The sequence below is a fragment of the Eurosta solidaginis genome, chromosome 3 (genome assembly GCF_040869045.1).
Source record: "Eurosta solidaginis isolate ZX-2024a chromosome 3, ASM4086904v1, whole genome shotgun sequence".
NCBI classification, from domain to species: domain Eukaryota; kingdom Metazoa; phylum Arthropoda; class Insecta; order Diptera; family Tephritidae; genus Eurosta; species Eurosta solidaginis.
In genome coordinates, this window is record NC_090321.1 from 55995937 (window position 1) to 56017635 (window position 21699).

The 21699-nt window shown below is 42.4% G+C and overlaps 1 protein-coding gene across 1 annotated transcript in view; it reads right to left on the reverse strand.

Moving 5' to 3' along the window:
• The window catches only part of LOC137243756 (uncharacterized), a 170316-nt gene that overhangs the window by 30345 nt on the left and 118272 nt on the right, over positions 1 to 21699 (reverse strand). The window lies entirely within an intron of this gene.

Genomic DNA, 21699 nt, shown 5'->3' on the forward strand with positions numbered 1-21699 from the left:
TTTGTTGCGCTACATTAAAAATGAATATTGCGCAGTGTTTTTGAGCCGTGTATGTCAAAATTTTCATTTGCACAAATTCCGTCGTTTAATATTTGCGCATGGCTTTTGTGTCAGACCGTAACAAACCTGCTTCGCTTTGAAGACCTGACGATGAAGCGAACAGGAAGCCGGATCCGCTGTGGGAAGCCACTGCCATGGGCCTCCGATGCCAATCAACGTGGGGCACGACGCACCCCTGAGATAAGAGTCTCAAAGTCCTACTACGAAGCTAGCCGGGCAACATAGGTCCATCAAAAAAAAGTTAAGCCAAATTGGGAATTAATTCTGTTTCCTAGTTTAAAAGGGCTTTGCGGCAATTAGAGATTTGTTACGGAGAACTCGTCAAAACTCCGAAAGATGATTTCTAGTGGTTATCGCCCCCACAGAAAGGCAAAACAAAAAAATGGTGTAGACATTTTGATCTGGAGAACTCGTCCAAACTCCGAAAGGCTAGTCCGACCTAAGCGTGGACTGCCAGGGTGTTCACGGGCCTCGGTGAGTACGCGTGTGAACATCCTATGAGGTCAGTGCTCAGGGAGAATACTGGGCGAGATGTCCTCGACCGCCAAAACGTCCAGACAAAAAAGTCCGATTGGTAGGTAGATATAAAAAAAATCAAATTGTAATTTGGCAAAGAAACGTTCTTTCTGCTTCATTGCGGACGAATGTCCGAAGCGTGACAGCGACCTATCAATTTCCCGTTTAGGTCTTCGAGATCATACTGTTACGAATATTAGCAAAACTAAGGAGTGCTGCCATTTCCAGGCCGATGCTAAGCAGTGACGTGAATTCACATCAATAATTCAATCATTATGTATCTACATAAACGAATCAATAACTGCGTCTACACATATGTACACATTCCGACGAGCAACATTTGCATACAAGGCAGCGAGAGATGAGATGTCACACACAGATGAATTTACTTATACGCTTATGTGTGTGCGGGAGACTGTAAACTACAAACTCACATATGTACATCTGAGAAGCGCTAAAAAGTAGACAATTGTAAACAAGTAGAAACTATATGAGAACTATACACACACGAATATAGTTGGTAAGTTCTGGAAGTGGAAGAGCCTAGAAGTATGCAGCGTAAACTATAAAAGCGGGGCAGGCGAGTAAGAAGGAATTCAGTTTGATTTGAGATTTCAATTAAGCGCTATCTAGCGAGCTATAGCAGAATTATTTTTGAATAGTAGAGTTTCATTTGAGCTATCAATCAGTTTGGTTATTAAGCCAGCGAGTAGCAAAGTATAAGTGTTATTGTGAAGTACTTTAATAAAGGCCATTTTTCCATTGTTCAATATTGGAGTTATTTATTCAACAGTTTAGTGATTCGAACTTAGCAGAGGATTGCAAATAAGAGGATTTGCGGCAGATTCGTTACAATTGGTGTCAGAAGAGGAATTGTTGAATAAATTCCAGAGGAAAACAAGGACATGGCAAAGTTAAGTGAATTGAAGATCCAGCAACTAAAGAAGGAGTTGGAGAGCCGTGGATTGAATACAAGCGGCGTTAAACTTGAACTTCAGGCACGGCTACGAGAGGCAATGGAAGCAGAAGGAATTGATGTGGACGAGTATGTCTTTTATCCTTATGGGGACGAGACAACAACAAAAATTGAAGAGAAAAACGAAACATCGCAGACAATTACCAGCACAGACTTGAACATGATATTGGCTGCAATAACTGCTCAAACATCGACAGTAACATCCAAGATGGAAGCGCAAAAGGCACGTATAACAGAAATGTCATCACAAATATCCACCAACATGTCATCACAACTAGAAGAACAGAAAACGTATACATGTCATCTCAACTAGAAGAACAGAAAACGTATATGTCATCTCAACTAGAAGAACAGAAAACTTATATGTCATCACAGATGGAATCCCAAGAGACACGAATAACATCGAAGATTGAAGCACAAGAAACGCGTATGTCAGAAATGTCGACACAGATTACATCGAAGATGGAAGCACAAGAGGCACGGATATCCGAAATGTCGGCTTAAATTTCAGCACAGATATCATCGCAGATCTCTGCTTAACTGGAAGAGCAAGAAGGACGTATTTCCTCGAAGTTGGAGGCGCAAGATACAAAAATTTTACAGTTTGAAGAAAAAATCGAGGCCGAGGTGGATGCTTTGAGAGGACGTATCGAGCAGTTGCAACTAAATCGCCCAGCAGTTTCAACTAGTAATCCAAAGGTAAAGACACCATCCTTTGACGGTTCTGTTCCTTTTCAGGTCTTTAAGCTACAGTTTGAGAAGACCGCAGCAGTGAACAACTGGAATATGGAAGATAAAGTTGCCGCACTCTTCGTAGCATTGAAAGGACCAGCTGCCGAAATCTTACAGACTATTCCAGAGTACGAACGGAACAGTTATGACGCATTGATGGCTGCTGTAGAACGGCGATACGGAAGCGAACACAGGAAACAGATATTTCAAATAGAATTGCAAAACCGCTACCAAAAAGCTAACGAGACTTTGCAGGAGTTTGCTTCGGAAATTGAAAGATTGGCTCATATTGCAAATGCGGATGCACCCGTGGAATACACCGAAAGAGTGAAGATTCAGAGCTTTATAAATGGCATAAGGGACGTCGAAACGAAGCGAGCCACATACGCGAACCCAAAGCAAACATTTTCTGAAACGGTATCCCATGCATTGACTCAGGAAACGGCGTCATTATTGAGTAAGCCAGTTTTCAAAGCACGCCGTGTGGAAGTAGAAAGGCCAGAGTGGGTAGACGCAATATTGGAGGTGCTGAAAGGATCGCAAAAGCGGAGTGAAAAAGTTATCAAATGCTTCAAATGCGGGAAGTCCAGTCACATTGCACGTCATTGCGATCTTGGTCCTAATAGTTCCAACAATGTGGGTGGCCGTAAACGCAAAGCTGGAGGAGATGAGCAAGAGCGAGTAAGAGATAAAGAACGAAAACTTGCCCCGGCTATTGAATGTCCTGTGATATCTGTGTCGCAAATTGGAAGGAAATCAAGCAGTCTTACCGTCAGAGGGAATGTTGATGGCAAGGAGCGTGTACTGACTGTAGATACGGGCGCATCTCATTCCTTGATTCGATCTGATTTGGTCTACAAGAGAGTAAAGTCATTACCTGGAGCGAGGTTGCGTACGGTCACAGGCGAATATAACCAAGTCCAGGGAGAAGTAATATGTGAAGTCCTAATTGGGAAGGTCATGGTTCTACACAAATTCGTTGTGACGGAAATCGTTGATGAAGTCATATTGGGAGTGGACTTCTTGGTTGACCATGACATCAGGATCGATATGCGGAGAAAAATTATGCGCTATAAGAATCAGGACATACCACTTAACTTTAGTTTGGAAAAAGGGTTCAGCAGTAATCGGGTACTGGTGGAAAAGACTCGACAAAGACCACGAAAGTCAAAGGCAAAGGTTGATAGATCGAATGGGCCAAATAAATCAAAATCAAAAGTACCTGCGAGAGAAACACTGGCATTGACAAAACCTAAAAGACGGAGGAAAACGAAGCAACGAATTTCCGAGAAAGAATGCGAGGGTAGTTTCAAGCCGGAGTGCACTACTGTTGTGAAATGTGGGAACGATACCGATTATGCAAAGCAAATCCGTCCAGCGCAAGCTCTACGAAGTGGTTCATTGACCAAACAACAGAGTGTGAAGGAACGGCCCAGGGTAATGAGAAGTAAGATGAAACACTGGCATGACAAGAACTTTAATTCGGAAGGTTTCTTGGCGGGAGATTTGGTACTCTTAAACAACCCTCACCGGCGGAAAGGTGTTCCAGCCAAATTTCGGTGCAGTTGGGAAGGCCCGTACAAAGTTGTGAAGAAGATCAGTGATACCATCTACCGCATACAAACCACTGGGAAACCACGGATTAGAAGGGTGGTACATTTGGAGATGCTAGCGGCGTTTAGATTGGGAGATTTGTCTGATCGGGACGATCAGACTTAGGTGGAGGGCAGTGTTACGAATATTAGCAAAACTAAGGAGTGCTGCCATTTCCAGGCCGATGCTAAGCAGTGACGTGAATTCACATCAATAATTCAATCATTATGTATCTACATAAACGAATCAATAACTGCGTCTACACATATGTACACATTCCGACGAGCAACATTTACATACAAGGCAGCGAGAGATGAGATGTCACACACAGATGAATTTACTTATACGCTTATGTGTGTGCGGGAGACTGTAAACTACAAACTCACATATGTACATCTGAGAAGCGCTAAAAAGTAGACAATTGTAAACAAGTAGAAACTATATGAGAACTATACACACACGAATATAGTTGGTAAGTTCTGGAAGTGGAAGAGCCTAGAAGTATGCAGCGTAAACTATAAAAGCGGGGCAGGCGAGTAAGAAGGAATTCAGTTTGATTTGAGATTTCAATTAAGCGCTATCTAGCGAGCTATAGCAGAATTATTTTTGAATAGTAGAGTTTCATTTGAGCTATCAATCAGTTTGGTTATTAAGCCAGCGAGTAGCAAAGTATAAGTGTTATTGTGAAGTACTTTAATAAAGGCCATTTTTCCATTGTTCAATATTGGAGTTATTTATTCAACAGTTTAGTGATTCGAACTTAGCAGAGGATTGCAAATAAGAGGATTTGCGGCAGATTCGTTACAATTGGTGTCAGAAGAGGAATTGTTGAATAAATTCCAGAGGAAAACAAGGACATGGCAAAGTTAAGTGAATTGAAGATCCAGCAACTAAAGAAGGAGTTGGAGAGCCGTGGATTGAATACAAGCGGCGTTAAACTTGAACTTCAGGCACGGCTACGAGAGGCAATGGAAGCAGAAGGAATTGATGTGGACGAGTATGTCTTTTATCCTTATGGGGACGAGACAACAACAAAAATTGAAGAGAAAAACGAAACATCGCAGACAATTACCAGCACAGACTTGAACATGATATTGGCTGCAATAACTGCTCAAACATCGACAGTAACATCCAAGATGGAAGCGCAAAAGGCACGTATAACAGAAATGTCATCACAAATATCCACCAACATGTCATCACAACTAGAAGAACAGAAAACGTATACATGTCATCTCAACTAGAAGAACAGAAAACGTATATGTCATCTCAACTAGAAGAACAGAAAACTTATATGTCATCACAGATGGAATCCCAAGAGACACGAATAACATCGAAGATTGAAGCACAAGAAACGCGTATGTCAGAAATGTCGACACAGATTACATCGAAGATGGAAGCACAAGAGGCACGGATATCCGAAATGTCGGCTTAAATTTCAGCACAGATATCATCGCAGATCTCTGCTTAACTGGAAGAGCAAGAAGGACGTATTTCCTCGAAGTTGGAGGCGCAAGATACAAAAATTTTACAGTTTGAAGAAAAAATCGAGGCCGAGGTGGATGCTTTGAGAGGACGTATCGAGCAGTTGCAACTAAATCGCCCAGCAGTTTCAACTAGTAATCCAAAGGTAAAGACACCATCCTTTGACGGTTCTGTTCCTTTTCAGGTCTTTAAGCTACAGTTTGAGAAGACCGCAGCAGTGAACAACTGGAATGTGGAAGATAAAGTTGCCGCACTCTTCGTAGCATTGAAAGGACCAGCTGCCGAAATCTTACAGACTATTCCAGAGTACGAACGGAACAGTTATGACGCATTGAGGGCTGCTGTAGAACGGCGATACGGAAGCGAACACAGGAAACAGATATTTCAAATAGAATTGCAAAACCGCTACCAAAAAGCTAACGAGACTTTGCAGGAGTTTGCTTCGGAAATTGAAAGATTGGCTCATATTGCAAATGCGGATGCACCCGTGGAATACACCGAAAGAGTGAAGATTCAGAGCTTTATAAATGGCATAAGGGACGTCGAAACGAAGCGAGCCACATACGCGAACCCAAAGCAAACATTTTCTGAAACGGTATCCCATGCATTGACTCAGGAAACGGCGTCATTATTGAGTAAGCCAGTTTTCAAAGCACGCCGTGTGGAAGTAGAAAGGCCAGAGTGGGTAGACGCAATATTGGAGGTGCTGAAAGGATCGCAAAAGCGGAGTGAAAAAGTTATCAAATGCTTCAAATGCGGGAAGTCCAGTCACATTGCACGTCATTGCGATCTTGGTCCTAATAGTTCCAACAATGTGGGTGGCCGTAAACGCAAAGCTGGAGGAGATGAGCAAGAGCGAGTAAGAGATAAAGAACGAAAACTTGCCCCGGCTATTGAATGTCCTGTGATATCTGTGTCGCAAATTGGAAGGAAATCAAGCAGTCTTACCGTCAGAGGGAATGTTGATGGCAAGGAGCGTGTACTGACTGTAGATACGGGCGCATCTCATTCCTTGATTCGATCTGATTTGGTCTACAAGAGAGTAAAGTCATTACCTGGAGCGAGGTTGCGTACGGTCACAGGCGAATATAACCAAGTCCAGGGAGAAGTAATATGTGAAGTCCTAATTGGGAAGGTCATGGTTCTACACAAATTCGTTGTGACGGAAATCGTTGATGAAGTCATATTGGGAGTGGACTTCTTGGTTGACCATGACATCAGGATCGATATGCGGAGAAAAATTATGCGCTATAAGAATCAGGACATACCACTTAACTTTAGTTTGGAAAAAGGGTTCAGCAGTAATCGGGTACTGGTGGAAAAGACTCGACAAAGACCACGAAAGTCAAAGGCAAAGGTTGATAGATCGAATGGGCCAAATAAATCAAAATCAAAAGTACCTGCGAGAGAAACACTGGCATTGACAAAACCTAAAAGACGGAGGAAAACGAAGCAACGAATTTCCGAGAAAGAATGCGAGGGTAGTTTCAAGCCGGAGTGCACTACTGTTGTGAAATGTGGGAACGATACCGATTATGCAAAGCAAATCCGTCCAGCGCAAGCTCTACGAAGTGGTTCATTGACCAAACAACAGAGTGTGAAGGAACGGCCCAGGGTAATGAGAAGTAAGATGAAACACTGGCATGACAAGAACTTTAATTCGGAAGGTTTCTTGGCGGGAGATTTGGTACTCTTAAACAACCCTCACCGGCGGAAAGGTGTTCCAGCCAAATTTCGGTGCAGTTGGGAAGGCCCGTACAAAGTTGTGAAGAAGATCAGTGATACCATCTACCGCATACAAACCACTGGGAAACCACGGATTAGAAGGGTGGTACATTTGGAGATGCTAGCGGCGTTTAGATTGGGAGATTTGTCTGATCGGGACGATCAGACTTAGGTGGAGGGCAGTGTTACGAATATTAGCAAAACTAAGGAGTGCTGCCATTTCCAGGCCGATGCTAAGCAGTGACGTGAATTCACATCAATAATTCAATCATTATGTATCTACATAAACGAATCAATAACTGCGTCTACACATATGTACACATCCCGACGAGCAACATTTACATACAAGGCAGCGAGAGATGAGATGTCACACACATATGAATTTACTTATACGCTTATGTGTGTGCGGGAGACTGTAAACTACAAACTCACATATGTACATCTGAGAAGCGCTAAAAAGTAGACAATTGTAAACAAGTAGAAACTATATGAGAACTATACACACACGAATATAGTTGGTAAGTTCTGGAAGTGAAAGAGCCTAGAAGTATGCAGCGTAAACTATAAAAGCGGGGCAGGCGAGTAAGAAGGAATTCAGTTTGATTTGAGATTTCAATTAAGCGCTATCTAGCGAGCTATAGCAGAATTATTTTTGAATAGTAGAGTTTCAGTTGAGCTATCAATCAGTTTGGTTATTAAGCCAGCGAGTAGCAAAGTATAAGTGTTATTGTGAAGTACTTTAATCAAGGCCATTTTTCCATTGTTCAATATTGGAGTTATTTATTCAACAGTTTAGTGATTCGAACTTAGCAGAGGATTGCAAATAAGAGGATTTGCGGCAGATTCGTTACAATACAATGCATTGCCTATTTTTCGAAGCACGCGACACTTCAGGTATTTTGGTAGGAATTTCTCTGTTTGAAGTTACTTAGGGCAAAGTTTTTCCCAAAAACTTCCTGACCTTCCTTATAGTTGACTTGCCTAGAGCGCTTGCTATAGGTGGTTACTCCCCTATCCTTGGCCTGATCTAAATTTCTACGGATCTGCTCACGAATATTAGTCAACTTGTCAGCTCTGCTTACTACCGTAACCTGGTCTTCCCGAAGGCTGCCGAGTTTCTCTAAAATGTTGTACGTTGAGGCATGTTGGACCATATTTTAGCCATATAATGCAAAGTATGGAGAACGCTGAATCGCCGTATGAAAATCTCTTCTCAAAACTGATAAAATCTCGAGTATATGCTTATCCCAATCGGCATGGCCAGGTTTATCTTTCAGGAAAATCTTAATCTTCGAAACAATTTCACTATTAACGCGCTCGGATGCGTTTGCTTGGGGAGAATATAACCCCGTCCTCACGTGCGTCACCCCATAATTTGCAAAAAATTGGTTCATTTCCTTCGACTGCTTGCCATTGTCACTGTGGATAAATTGAGGGACCCCTACAGCTGGAAAAATTTCGGAAGCGAAGTAATTTATAACGTTAACAGTGGTGGCTCTCTGCATGGGCTTTAGCCAAACGTATTTTGAAAGATGGTCTAGTACTATAAAAAGAAATTGAGTTCGCCTCTTAGATCTCGGATACGGTCCTAGGAAATCGCAGAATAATCGCTGAAATGGCCTCTCGGATTCGAAGGTACTCCCCATAGGTGGCCTCGACTGTTGGTTAGTAGGTTTTACCGATTTGCAGGTATCACAAAGCTGGACGTAGTCCCTGACGTCCTTAGCCTGCTGCGGCCAGAAGTACTTCTGCCTAACACGTTCTAAGGTTTTCTGCCACCCGCCATGGTAACTCCGGTTAGCGTCATGTGCTAGTCTCACTGCTTCCTCAGTCAACCCTTTCGGCAACCATAATCGCCACAGCGAGTTTTCTTCCCCTTCCATTCCCTTACGAAATTTAACCCGTTTGAAAATTACCCCGTCCACCACTCGTAAATCCGGAAGCGATTCCTCATTTTCGGTGACGGTCCGAATCAAGTCTAAATATTCGTTGCTGCTAAATTCGGGAGAGACTAAATCTATTTCCCCGGGTGTGGTAGTGAAAGTCAACTCATCGGCATCAAACCGCGACAGCGCATCTGGTACTACATTCAGGGTGCTCTTACGATGTTCCATTTCAAAGTCGTATCTTTGCAGTAAGAGCGACCACCTCGCCAACCTCCCGCTCAAGTCCTTTTGTGTCATTAACCACTTGAGCCTGGAGTGGTCCGTGATAATACGAAACGGTAATCCCTCCACATAGGGTCGGAAACGTTTCACGCTGATTATGGCAGCGAGAAATTCCAGCTCGGTTACCGTGTAATTGCGTTGAGCATTATTCAGTTTTTTCGACACAAACGCGATCGGATGCTCAGCGCCCTCGTCATCGACCTGGAACAACACTCCGCCAACACCTATTTTGGAAGCGTCGCATTGTATTACGAATTCCCTTGAAAAGTCTGGTTGGGCCAAGACAGGAGTGGAACTCAAAGCTACTTTAAGCTTTTCGAAGGCCTCTATAGCTTCAGAGGTAAGCTTGAACGGGCCTGCTGACTTACGGAGACAGTCGGTCAAGGGACCTGCCAAGTCAGCAAAATTGGTAATAAACGCCCTGTACCAATTCGCCATGCCCACAAACCTACGCACTTGCCGAGGGGATTTAGGGATCGGGAAGTTTTGCATTGCTTCTATTTTTCCCGGATCCACTTTCAGACACCCGCTGCCTATCAAGTACCCTAAGTAGCGTATTTCCTTCTGACAAAATTTACTTTTTTCACGGTTATTGTCAGCCCTGCGTCTCTCAAACATTGGGCCACTTCCGCTAGCAATTTCAGGTGGTCTTCAAAATTAGTGCTGCATACCATTAGGTCGTCCAGGTAGACAAAGACGTTCTCTCGCAGGCGCGAAGGGATTGCCTTGTCCATCAGCCTACTCATAGTCTGTGGTCCATTGCACAGACCGAATGTCATTACCTTGAAGTGGTACAGAGGCCTCCCCGGAACTGCGAATGCTGTTTTTTCCTTGGGGGACTCTGTCAATTTGATCTGGAAGAACGCGTCCTTCAGATCGATGCCACTAATAAAATGCGTATCCTTCAGTCTGCTCAATAACCCGTTGATATGAGGCAGGGGGTACGAGTCTTTCTTAGTCACCGCGTTGACCTTCCTGGAATCTATGCACAGCCTGACTTTACCTGGTTTCCGGACCAGTACTACAGGATTACACCACGTGGAGTTTGATTCTTCTATAACTCCTAATTCGAGTAACCTGTTTAGTTCCCTAAAAGCTTCGGCTTGCCTCGGTGGCGAAAGAGGGAAATGTTTGCTTTTTATGGGAACTGCATCACCGGTGTCAATGTGATGCTCCACTAATTTAGGTTGCCCCAGGCCTAACTTCTCGTACGAAGGAAACGTCTCGATGACCTTTTGTAATTCTAATTTCCGGGCTGGTGACAATTCGTGGAGGTTAAGTTCTTCTTCCTTTTCAGGTCTAATCTCTATGCACTCTACGCTTGGGAATATTTCGGGAGCTAACGCAAATGCTCTCCAAAAATCTACCCCGAAGTAGGCTTCTTGGAGAAGTGAAGGGACAAGGTAAAAACGAATAACCTTTGTGATATTTTTAAAGGTGACCGGTAGAGATACTGAGCCTAAAATGTTTTGCTTGTTGCTGCCCGCGGTATATACGAACGCATGTAAGGGCTGATAATCGAAGCCGTTGTTCTCTAGGAATTCTAATCCATTTTTTCCTAAGATGGAGACGTTGGCTCCAGAGTCCAACAGCCCTACAAGAAAACTATCTTTAATTTTAGCCTTTACGAGAGGCCTTTCATCCTCTGTAAGCGTTAACGTGGTGGCTTGCAGCAGTCTACGGTCCTGTACTCTCCTGTGATATCTCTTCCTACACTTCAAAATATTGTCCGATACCGGGTATTGTGTGAAAATGGTATGTCTTTATTTGTTCATACCTATGTTCCCCTTCTTCTAGGTTTGGTGAAAATTGCGTTTGGCAAGCGACGTCCCTATGCTGGCGTTGCAGAATTCTGGTCGGTTCGCCCATCGCTGATGAGGACGTTTGACTCTCGGATTCAGAACTATTCGAATTGTCCGTACTGTCAGGGTAGGTTATTATCACATTTGAGGGTTCTTCTGCCAGGGTACTACTGCACCTCGGAAGCTCACCACCTCCATGCAGAGATTCACCCTCTGGTTCAGTGTACGGGACGACGCCTCGAGCACTGGCTGGTGTGGGAGCTATGAAGCCGAACGAGGTTCCCCCGCCTTCTCGCTCGGGTACTGGTTTCCCTGCCTGCGATGGTCCCTAGGGCATTTAGGAGTAAATACACCCTTATACCCACATTTAAAACAAAAAGAATTTTTAATGGGTTCCTCACAATATATATAGGAGTGGCCCATTGCCTGGCAATTCCAGCATTGGATTCCCGAATAGTCCGGCCTCCTGTTGCGTCGATAGTCCAGCGCCTCTATCTGCGGACCCATTTCGCCGTCCTCGCCTTCCATCCTCATGTCTGGGGTTGTCACGCGTGCTTCGTTTACATACCGTCCTGGGTAAGTGGCTCCCAACAGCTTGCTTTCTTTCAGCACTTGTTCACCTCTGCGTGCTACATCGCGTAGATCATGAAGGGTCCTTACATCTGCGTTGAAAAGCATCAGCTTAAGGCTACTGTTGACGTTTCTTTTTATAATGTCAATCAATAGAAGCTCCGACATGGGTTCTCTTAAGCGCGCGTTCAAGGAAATTATGTCCGTGTGGAACACGTCATAGCACTCGCTTGCTTTTTGCTTACGCATGGAGATCTCCATCATGATCTCGTGGTCAGTTTTCAAAGTGCCAAACTCTCTTTTCAATGAGTAGCACAAAAAGGCATAAGTCGCGTTTGGGTTTTGTTTCGTGAAAAGCCAGTACCATTCTTCGGTCCGCCCGGAAAGAAACAGGTGGAAACTAGCCATTATTTGTTCGTCCGTGCATTGTGTGCGATTACACAAGGTGTTCAGCTTAAAAACGAAATCTGCTACGCTCCCAGTGCCGTCGAACGCGATTTTCCACTCTTGCGGTTTCACTACTATGCTGCTCGGAGCAGGGTATATTGGTGGTATTACTGTTGGCAGTAGGTTACGCTCCATCCTATTCGCGTTCCGGTTCTGATGAATTGATTGCTGCGCAGATTCGAGAGCGGCGTTGAGCTGGTCCATATTGTTTTTGATTGACCCCATCTCTCTCCGAATTTCCTCCTGCGAAGCCTGGAACAGCTGGTGTAGCACGTCCACCCACGAGCCTCCACGAGTAGCTTCGTTCTGCATTCCTGGGGTATTCGCCCGGTCACCTGCAGCTTCTCCAAAGTTTCCAACTCCTTGGTGTAATGGTAAGGCACCAGCTCCATCCGGTGCGTAGGTCGACACATTGGTCATTAGCCCCGAGATATCATGCGCGTTCAATAGGGGCGCATTCGGATTACTGGTGCTTCCAGGTCTGTCCAGCTTATTGCGAGGATCATTCAGGTCCGAGCCCATATTCGGCCCCGCGGGATCTCCATATGGTCCACCTACTGGGGTGTGCACCACCAAGGGACGCCTGGCCTTGGGGAAAGCCCCCCTATTATTACCGCCCCGGTTATGGCTCCCCCGAAAGCTTCCCGCATTCCCAAACGGAGTATTTCGGCCCGGTTGGCCGTACGACTGCTCGCGTGACATAATAATTCAAAAAAAAATTTTATTTGTTAGGTCGTAGTTTGTCAAATCCTAGTATTCGGAAAAAAAACTTTTATTTACTGCCAAACCTAAGGCCGTTAGGGGTTGGATAAAAGGTCTGAATTCACCCCCCCCTTCCACCCTATATTCTAGACGATGGGTTGGTTTAAAAAAAAAAATTATATATAGGTATAAGAAAAAAAAATTCGCGAGAGGAAATACCAAAAAAAAACTCGCAAGCATAAACACTAAAATAGATAGCCGTATCTAACGAAAAAAAAAGTCAAGGATGCACAAAAAAAATTGATTAGTTATATATTTTGTATAGTCAATGGGAATGCTGATGGGCCGATTCCTCCAGAAGGCACGGGGTACAACAAAAAAAGTCACATAAATTCATTCATACTTGTCCCTAGTGCTCCCAACCGCAGTGCGAGGGGGTCTAAAGGCCCCCCTCCGAGACTGGTTGGGGCCACTAGGGTCGGCACCAGGCACACACGGGTCGGTCTCAACACGCCCAGCCGCAACGCAGGGGCAGTCTCCATGGGTCCGCCCCTGGGACTGGTGGGGGGTGTTGAGGCCTCCCGTCCATTCTCACTGGACATCCCTCCTGCCTCCGCCGCAATGGGTGGAGCGGTTTCGTAGCCGCTCCCCCAGTCTGGTGGGACAGGAAAGAGTGCCGCTTTGAAAACCAGCTCAACCCGTCACAGTCCAGGTGGTATTTTAACTACCACCTGAGACTGGGATGAGCTGGGGTTCTTTCACCGCATACACACACGCACTCACACTAACACAAATTCGGCTAAAGAACAACAAAAAAAACTATAAAAATTAGACAAAAAAAACCCAATTTAACGGACAAAATTATTCTAAGCCGACTACGGACAACATTCCGGCAACATAAAAACCCCAAATCTACAAAAAAAAAAACTAAGTGAGTTCAGCACTGCTCCATCGGGTGAATACAACAATCCGGAGGACTGACGTGAAGTCCCGTGACCCCTTCGGCCACTGTCCCCGATGACCAGCCCGGACAACCTGATCCGTCCAACCATCCCACCGCAACGTAGGTGGCAGCTCCTGTGGCTGCTCACTCGGACTGGTGGGATGGTCAACTTCACAGGTTGACCCGACTGACCCTCGCGGCCTGCGCCTCAGGCGCCACGTTGGGCGCCATCTGTTATGGATACGCATTTACGATGGAAGCAGTAAGGAAGGCGGTCGGCATGATGTGGTGGTGCACAATGGCTAGTCATTGTCGGCTGGGGCGGGTCCTTGCCAACCTTACTGTTCCTGCGCCATAAACAGAAAAAATTCCTATCATGCCTATCAAAACTAAGAGCTGCCAAATTTAAAATAAACTGACAGAAGTGCAGAGACCGACTCAAAACGCTTATCAATTCAAACTAAAACAGCATCTGGCCGAACCGGATGTCACGGACAGACCGTTAATATTCAAAATTTTAAATTCAAAAGAAATCTAACGCAACGAAAAAAAATTACCGAACCGGAAATGACCGGTTACCACAATTTCAAAATCAAAATCAAAAAAAACGCTGAAAAATAAAAATACAACAAAAAGGGCCGAATATATATAGGGGGCGCCGCGGGTGGTGTTGCGACGCCCGGTTCTATGCCCACCCTCAAAAACCATGGCCACCGACGCACCTGTATTTCGGTGGCCCCTTACCTGTAAACCCTACTTGCCTTCTAAATAAATGGCGACGCCAGCATTCCCATTTTAAATATTAATTTATTTTTAATTCATTTCTATTAACGTATGTAAGCAACAAAAAAAATAAGATAATGCAAGTTTCTTAACCAGGGCTACAGCATTGTTGAACTACGAATAGCTAATTACACTATGAAAATGTAGGTAAGTGTGTGTAGTGCATAAGTGAGAGAAAAAAAAATGATCCAACAGATCACACTTTATTGGGCCGAAATCGAAACGAAATCTAATATGAATACTTAAGTCTGACTAAGCTTGTTCTGTTGGGGGTTCTTTTCTCTTACTTTTCCTCGTAATATTTTTAATTATACAATTATTTATGTCTCCCCCTTTTTTTTGATAATCGTTATAAACGCTATGTGTGAGAAAAATATGTAATTAAATGTACTTATGTATTGTAAATATACTACCTACAAAGTACGAATTTGGTTGAATTTTTTCTTTTTTCATTCACATTCACAAAACATATTTTAAGACTATAAAGTTTGGATACAAATTTCGATATTTGGGGCTCTCTTACAAAATTATTATGTGGTCGGAACTTACTTTTGAGTGTAACTAAATATCAATTTAGTATAATGTGCATAGTATAATGATACTAATATGTAAAATGTACTATGAAAATTTGTTATAAAAGCAATAGAGATATTGCTAGCAATAGTGATTCATATGTATATATATATATATATATATATATATTGTATTTGTATGATATAAGAAAAAAAGTTTAAATCTTTTAGTCAATTCGTGCATAATTGACCAATGGCTGCGGTCGCAAATTTTTTTTTCTATCAATTTATGGTTGAGCTCCAAAAATGGATCGCTAAAACGTTTCACGCGATGAAGACGGCTTATTATGAATCAAATTTATAGAGCTAACTTCAATCATTTTAAAGCAACAAAATATATTATTAAAATGATATAAAAAATGTATGCCCTTTGTTGTAAAGCTAACAATTTCAAGTATTCAATAATAAAATTTGACGGGAAAAATCGACCCTTGTTAAATGGTTGAACCGGACTGTATAAAACCCTCTAAGTACGACTTAGAAGTTTCTTTAACTACCCTGCAAAAACGCTCTCGTCATTCCACGTCATTTGACTAGCTATTATACCGTCATAGGTTATATTCCTAGTCACTTTTGCATGGGCGTGGGTAAGTTTTATGACCAAATTTTTTTGTAAGGTAATTATTTTGAAGTTCATACATGGCTGGTACTTACATGGCCGCCAGAGTACGTACCGTGGGCCTCTGCCGGCGTGATTACTGGTGAAGTTGTCGCTGTTGTTGGTTATGGCGCGCGGTCTTGGGCGCGCTGTGTTGGTACTGTTGGTGATTGTTGCGCTCTGGTCCGAGGTGATCAAGTGAACCTGGTGACAATAAAACTTCGTGTTGACCTTTACGATCTGGATGACTTGGTGCTAACTTTGGCGCTCGTTGTATTACGCTGCAGTGTACTGCTGGCCCTGGAGGCGGAGGTGGTGTTGGACGCTTATCCAAAGGTGGTGGTGTACGTCGTAAACGTAGAGAAAGGAATTTATCTTCGGATACCAAGGGTTTCTCATCAACAATTTGTTTAGTGCCGTCCGAATCCGAATCGGAATCACTAGAACTTTCCTCACTAGGTGTGACTGTGAAACGCCGACCTACTATTTCAACTGGATATTCTTTACGTTGAGCTTATGTCCACACAACACAACCGTTGTAAAGTTTTTACCACCCAAAATAGACGAGTAAAAACGAGGTTTGTCGGAATGAACTGGTCGGTACTTTGCGCTATCGACTCTTTCCTAGTTTCTGGGCATTTTCCCGTTTGTTATTTTGGTAGTTGGGTGAAGGAATCGGCCTGCAATTCCTCGTTGCGGTCTTGTGGTTCTTCACAATACTCTCTTGAATATCTGCACAGCACGGCGAGGGTGTTTTGCGATGATTTGAATATATTCGGGGATGTGCAGTTGATGTAAGCAATAGTGTTAATGAAGCAGGAGCAGTGCTTGACGCCTTTGCCTCTTTGGTTTATAAAATTTTCCGATTCACTGCGCAAAAGAAAAGCCAACTCTTGCTTTTTCCCGGCCGGAAAAACGTGCTATCTTTTTGCTTTTCTTTTTCTAAATTTTTCCACGTCTTCTTCATTTTACTTGCGGCCGGAAACTCATGGCAAAATTTTCTTTTCTTAGTTTCTAAAATTTTTCACGTCTTTTTTGTTTTACTTGCGGCCGGAAACTCATGGCAATTTTCGCTAGTGATCGCCATTCTTTTCTTTCTTCTTTTTCGATACTTTTGTATCGCAACTTTCGCCCCATCCCCAGTCGCTAGGTGTGTTCGCACGAAAACGCTCCCAAGTGGACCGTAACCGTAGACCATAACAGCAGACCGTAACAATCTAGCTTCACTTCAATATTGTTATACTTCATCATAATACTTTTCAAATCGATCTTGATCCCATGAGCCATCAAGAAATCGACGCCAATTATAATTTCGTCAGCAATATCCGCCACAATGAAATCATGTAAAGCTGTCATATTCCCAATCGTCAGATCACAAGTAAGTTCACCTATTAAAAATGTTTCCTCGCCAGTGGCAGTACGCAGTTTTGCTCCAATAAGTGGCTTCACATTCTTTTTAACTAACCCTGCCTTTATTATGGAATGTGATGCTCCTGTGTCCAACGTCAGCATACGTTCTTCTCCGTCTATATATCCTCTCACCGTTATGTTACTGGATTCTCTACCTATTTGCGAAATTGCGATAATTGGGTACCCAAATGCGGGAACCAGCTTGACCCCCCTGCATCTGGTTCGATTTAGTTTAACGAAATGTCTGATGTGCTGTCAGTGGTTGCTCTGTTTTGCTGAGGATTCGATGGCTGTTTTCCTACAACAAAACAACTTCGAGCCATATGTCCTTTCCTGCCACACTTAAAACAATTACCTTCAAACTTCCTCTGAGCCCCCGAAGTTGGTAGAAGAGATTTTAGAGCATTGCAAACTGTCTGCAACTCGTTTTCCTCAACATCTACCCGACGTGCGCGATACGAAGGTCTGCTCAAAATTGTGGCTGTTTCTTGAGTCAATACATGTGCAAGTGTCTCCGCAAACGTTTTCTTTGGCATAGCATAAGTTGCGCGCTTAATGTCAATGTCCCGAATGCCATTCATGAACGCTTGAATTTTAATACGTTCGATAAACTCACTGGAAGCATCCTCGTTGGCTAAATGAGCCAACCGTTCAATTTCTGTGGCAAAATCCTGTAACGTCTCCCCTTGCTTCTGCCACCGATTCAACAATTCCATTTGAAAAATCTGTTTCCGGTGTCCACTGCCGAATTTCCTCTCGAGTGCATTCATTATGACCGTAAAAGTGCGCTGTTCCCCCGTAGGTACTATGTTCAAAACCTCTGTTGCAGAACCTTTTAACGAAATGATGAAAGCCGTTGCCTTATCAGCGTCACCCCAGTTATTTCTCATTGCTGCCGACTCAAACTGCTTCTCAAAAGTCTTAAAAGGAATAGTCCCATCATAAGGAGGAACTTTAAATTTCATTCCACCAGAAACCATCGTTGCCGGTGCCCGAGCATTATCACGAATATGGTTTTCTAAACAACCAACTCTTTCTTCAATAGATTAAACCTTCTCGACGACTCTTTCCTCAACAGATTTGTCCTGCTCATCAATTGCTGAAACTTTCTCACCAATTTCCGCTGTATGTTTGTTGAAAGAAGCTAACATTTTCGATAAACTCTCAGATGATCTTTCAGCCAGCCGAGTTTCCAGGCTTTCAACCATTTCCTTAGAGTTTTCAGCCAACTGGCCTTGAATAGCCTTGAGCAAATCGCCGAAGTTTGTACTTACTGAAAGCGACGTTCCTTCTGCCCTCTCAGGTTTGGAGGTTAAATCTGAAACGTGAAAATTAAAAGCGTCCACATCCAAACCATCGGCTTCTACAGCTTCCCTTAACCGTGTCTGTAGCTCTAGTTTATTTCCGTTTGTTGACAAACCACGAATTTCGAGTTCTGCTTTAAGTTGTTGAATTCGCAACTCTTCAAATTTTGCCATCTTGCAATTCTTATTCGTTTAGCAATCTCACTTCCGACACCAATTGTTACGGGTTTTAAAATAAACGTATCCCTAGATTGCCAATCGAATAAATCGTAAATAAAATTTATGTAAGACAAATTGATTCTTTATCAACGAACGAATTCAATAAAACTAAATTAATTTAATAATTTGGGAAAAATTTAAACAACGTGACATCAGGACGGACAAGGCGACAGCTGTTTCGATTATACCTTGTAAATCTCTTCAAAGCCTTTTCTCCCGGGAGTGGGAGTCGAACTCGCACTCCTACGATAGTTGAAATGGTTATAAACGCATTCAGCTACGTCATGCCTTAGTTGTTGTAAAGTTTTTCCCAATTGCCTTCTTTTTGCATAGTTTAATCTTTTACACATTGCATACTTCGTATGCAACTATGTGTCAAAGCTATGCTTGGTACGGCGGTTTTCAAAGAAACTTTTGGTTTTGTTCCTGTTTTTGTTCTATTTATAGAACTACAATGAATTAACCAATTTTGTCTGTCGCCTTGTCCGTCCTGATGTCACGTTGTTTAAATTTTTCCCAAATTATTAAATAAATTATAAAATTGCTTCAAATAAATGTTTTCATACATTTATAAAAGCAATATGGGCAATCCCCGATTATTAAAATCATACTAAATTAATTAATTTTCACAATGACATATATTTCTCAGTTTCCAAAAATATTTTCGTCACAATACTTTACAAGCAATAGCGTGTTTAAATCAAAACTGCTTCGTTATTACTCAGTTTGCGCTACTTTTATACTCTCCGTGTCTCGTCCGCATATTTCTCCAAAGGTCTAGACGTTTCATCTTCTAGAACTCTTTTAGCACATGCTTGGTTACAAGCTATATACGTGTATATTTGTAGTTTATACCCATATGCGTGTGTATGTGTGAGTAACTACTTCGGCTGATGACTACATGAGTGTGTGTGATATCTCTCTTCGTCGCCTTCTACATAAGTGTTGCTAGCTTTAATGTGGACATGTATATGAGGGGCTGCTTCATGTTTTTGTTGTTGCGTGATTAGGGGGACTCATGTAACCGTATAAATGCCTTATAAAGTGTGTAAACGTATACATTTATCTAGTGCGTAAACGAGCTGTCAAATTTTGTATGAAAAATCATTTACACAATTTGTATAATTTTACGCGCACATTTCATTGTGTAAACGCGGTAAACTCAAAGGAATGCAACCTTGCAGACATTACAGCCGGCATTTTCATCAGAAATCTCCAACATCAGCAAGTAAAGGCGTTTTAGCTTTGATTTTTCACTTAATCATGGTATTTTTTAATTTGTATAACAATCAAAAAAATTTTGTTTGGCAATAATACAGCTGAAAAGCAAGCAAGTTTATCAAGAGTATTACTAGGTGCGTTCATATAACCGCATGTGTAAATGGATATAATTTTACACCTTATAAGTTTATATGCTTTCATGAGTCCCCCTATTATTTACTAACAGCCTAGTGATGTCAACATTCGCCACAGTATTATAGAGAGCTAACATAAGAAACGGGCGGATCCACACCCTGTCCTACTTTGCTACACCATATTAATACTGAGGTGAAATATTACTATACCTAATTATGTTATATAATTATGTTATATCCTTGCGGTATGGATATTCAACTTTCGACTGCCACAGACTTTTAAAAAAACTTGTTTTAAAGGATTTTGTTAATTTTCACAAAGTTTACATACACAAGGAAACCATCGATTTTTTTAAGTGGGCGTGGTCGCCAACCGATTTTGCTGATTCACAAATATAATAGCAAGAACAATCTTCCCCTCGTTTGGATTCGTATGCCGCCGCCGATTTTGGTCGTTTTTAGCACGCCTCCGCCGAATGTCAAAAATATCGGCGCGGCGGCGGCGGCGGTGGCGTCCGGCGCGTTACTATATTTTCTACTCGTTTAAGACTTTTTAAGCCATTTATTGTTCATGTCGAAAATTGGTCGGATATGGTCGAAAGTGGAATCAACGGATACGCATCACTGCCAGTTATAAGAAACTAATTGCGAAATTTAACTCTTTCTAATTGTTCAAAAGTTATTTTAAAAAACAGGCCTTTTCGATGTCTGCTTAACACGGACTTTGCATCATCCAATTCAACAAATTATTAAAAGAAACGTTATATAATAAATTTATATGCTCACTTTGCATATTTTTTCAAAAAATTAATAATGAACAATGAATTCAAATAAAATGACCCAAGTCGAACATGTTTTCAATTTGCCCTCAAGTTGTTTAAAAAAGCAAAATACCCCAAAAAAATGCCGGTTTAAAAAAAAATATATATATTGCGATTGGCTGAAAGAATAAGCGAAATCAGTGATGCAAAATCCTTTTCGTTGGTTCTAGGGGCATAAACACTACTTTGAAATGATTCTTACTTAAGTTGAGGATATATGTACGTATGAGAAGGGTTTGAAAAATCACTTGGGCTTACATTCAAACATCTGTTGCTTATTTGCGAAACTATGCAATAGCGTCTGAAATGTTAATTTTGATTTTCACACTTCATCCTTCAACACCCAAGTCTCCCGGTTTGACATAAAGGGGGCGGCCCTATCAAAAATAGTCCCTTGGAGTGAATCACATTGATTATAACCTATCAACCAAGTTTAAATATCACCTACACGTTACGGCTCCTTTTACAAATGTGAATACGTAGGCACATATATTTACCAGCTGAGGCCTTGTCCTTCGCAAGAACACTCAAAGTGGTGGAGCAAAATCTTTCCCAAGACAGTCGAACTAATGACCATGTGTGCTACACTACCCTAATGTACTGGATAGTCGAACTAGTCTGAAAACTGAAGCTACGCGGTCATCCATAATGAGCTCTTATATCATAAGGCCGGAAAACAGCAGTTAACTTCTTTCAACTTAAAATCGGTCGACTTTCATTATAAAATATCGTTTTGATTTAAGGAAGACTATTGAAATCAATGTTGTGAACAGAAACGTCTGCAAACTTTGGTCTACATTTTAAAATTTTTATCCAAGGTCCTTGTAAAATTTTAATTATGTAGATGCGCCGAGGATTATACGATGTTCACCCATTACGCAATGGCATCCACTTAGTTTGCTTATGATTTCGAACGCGGGA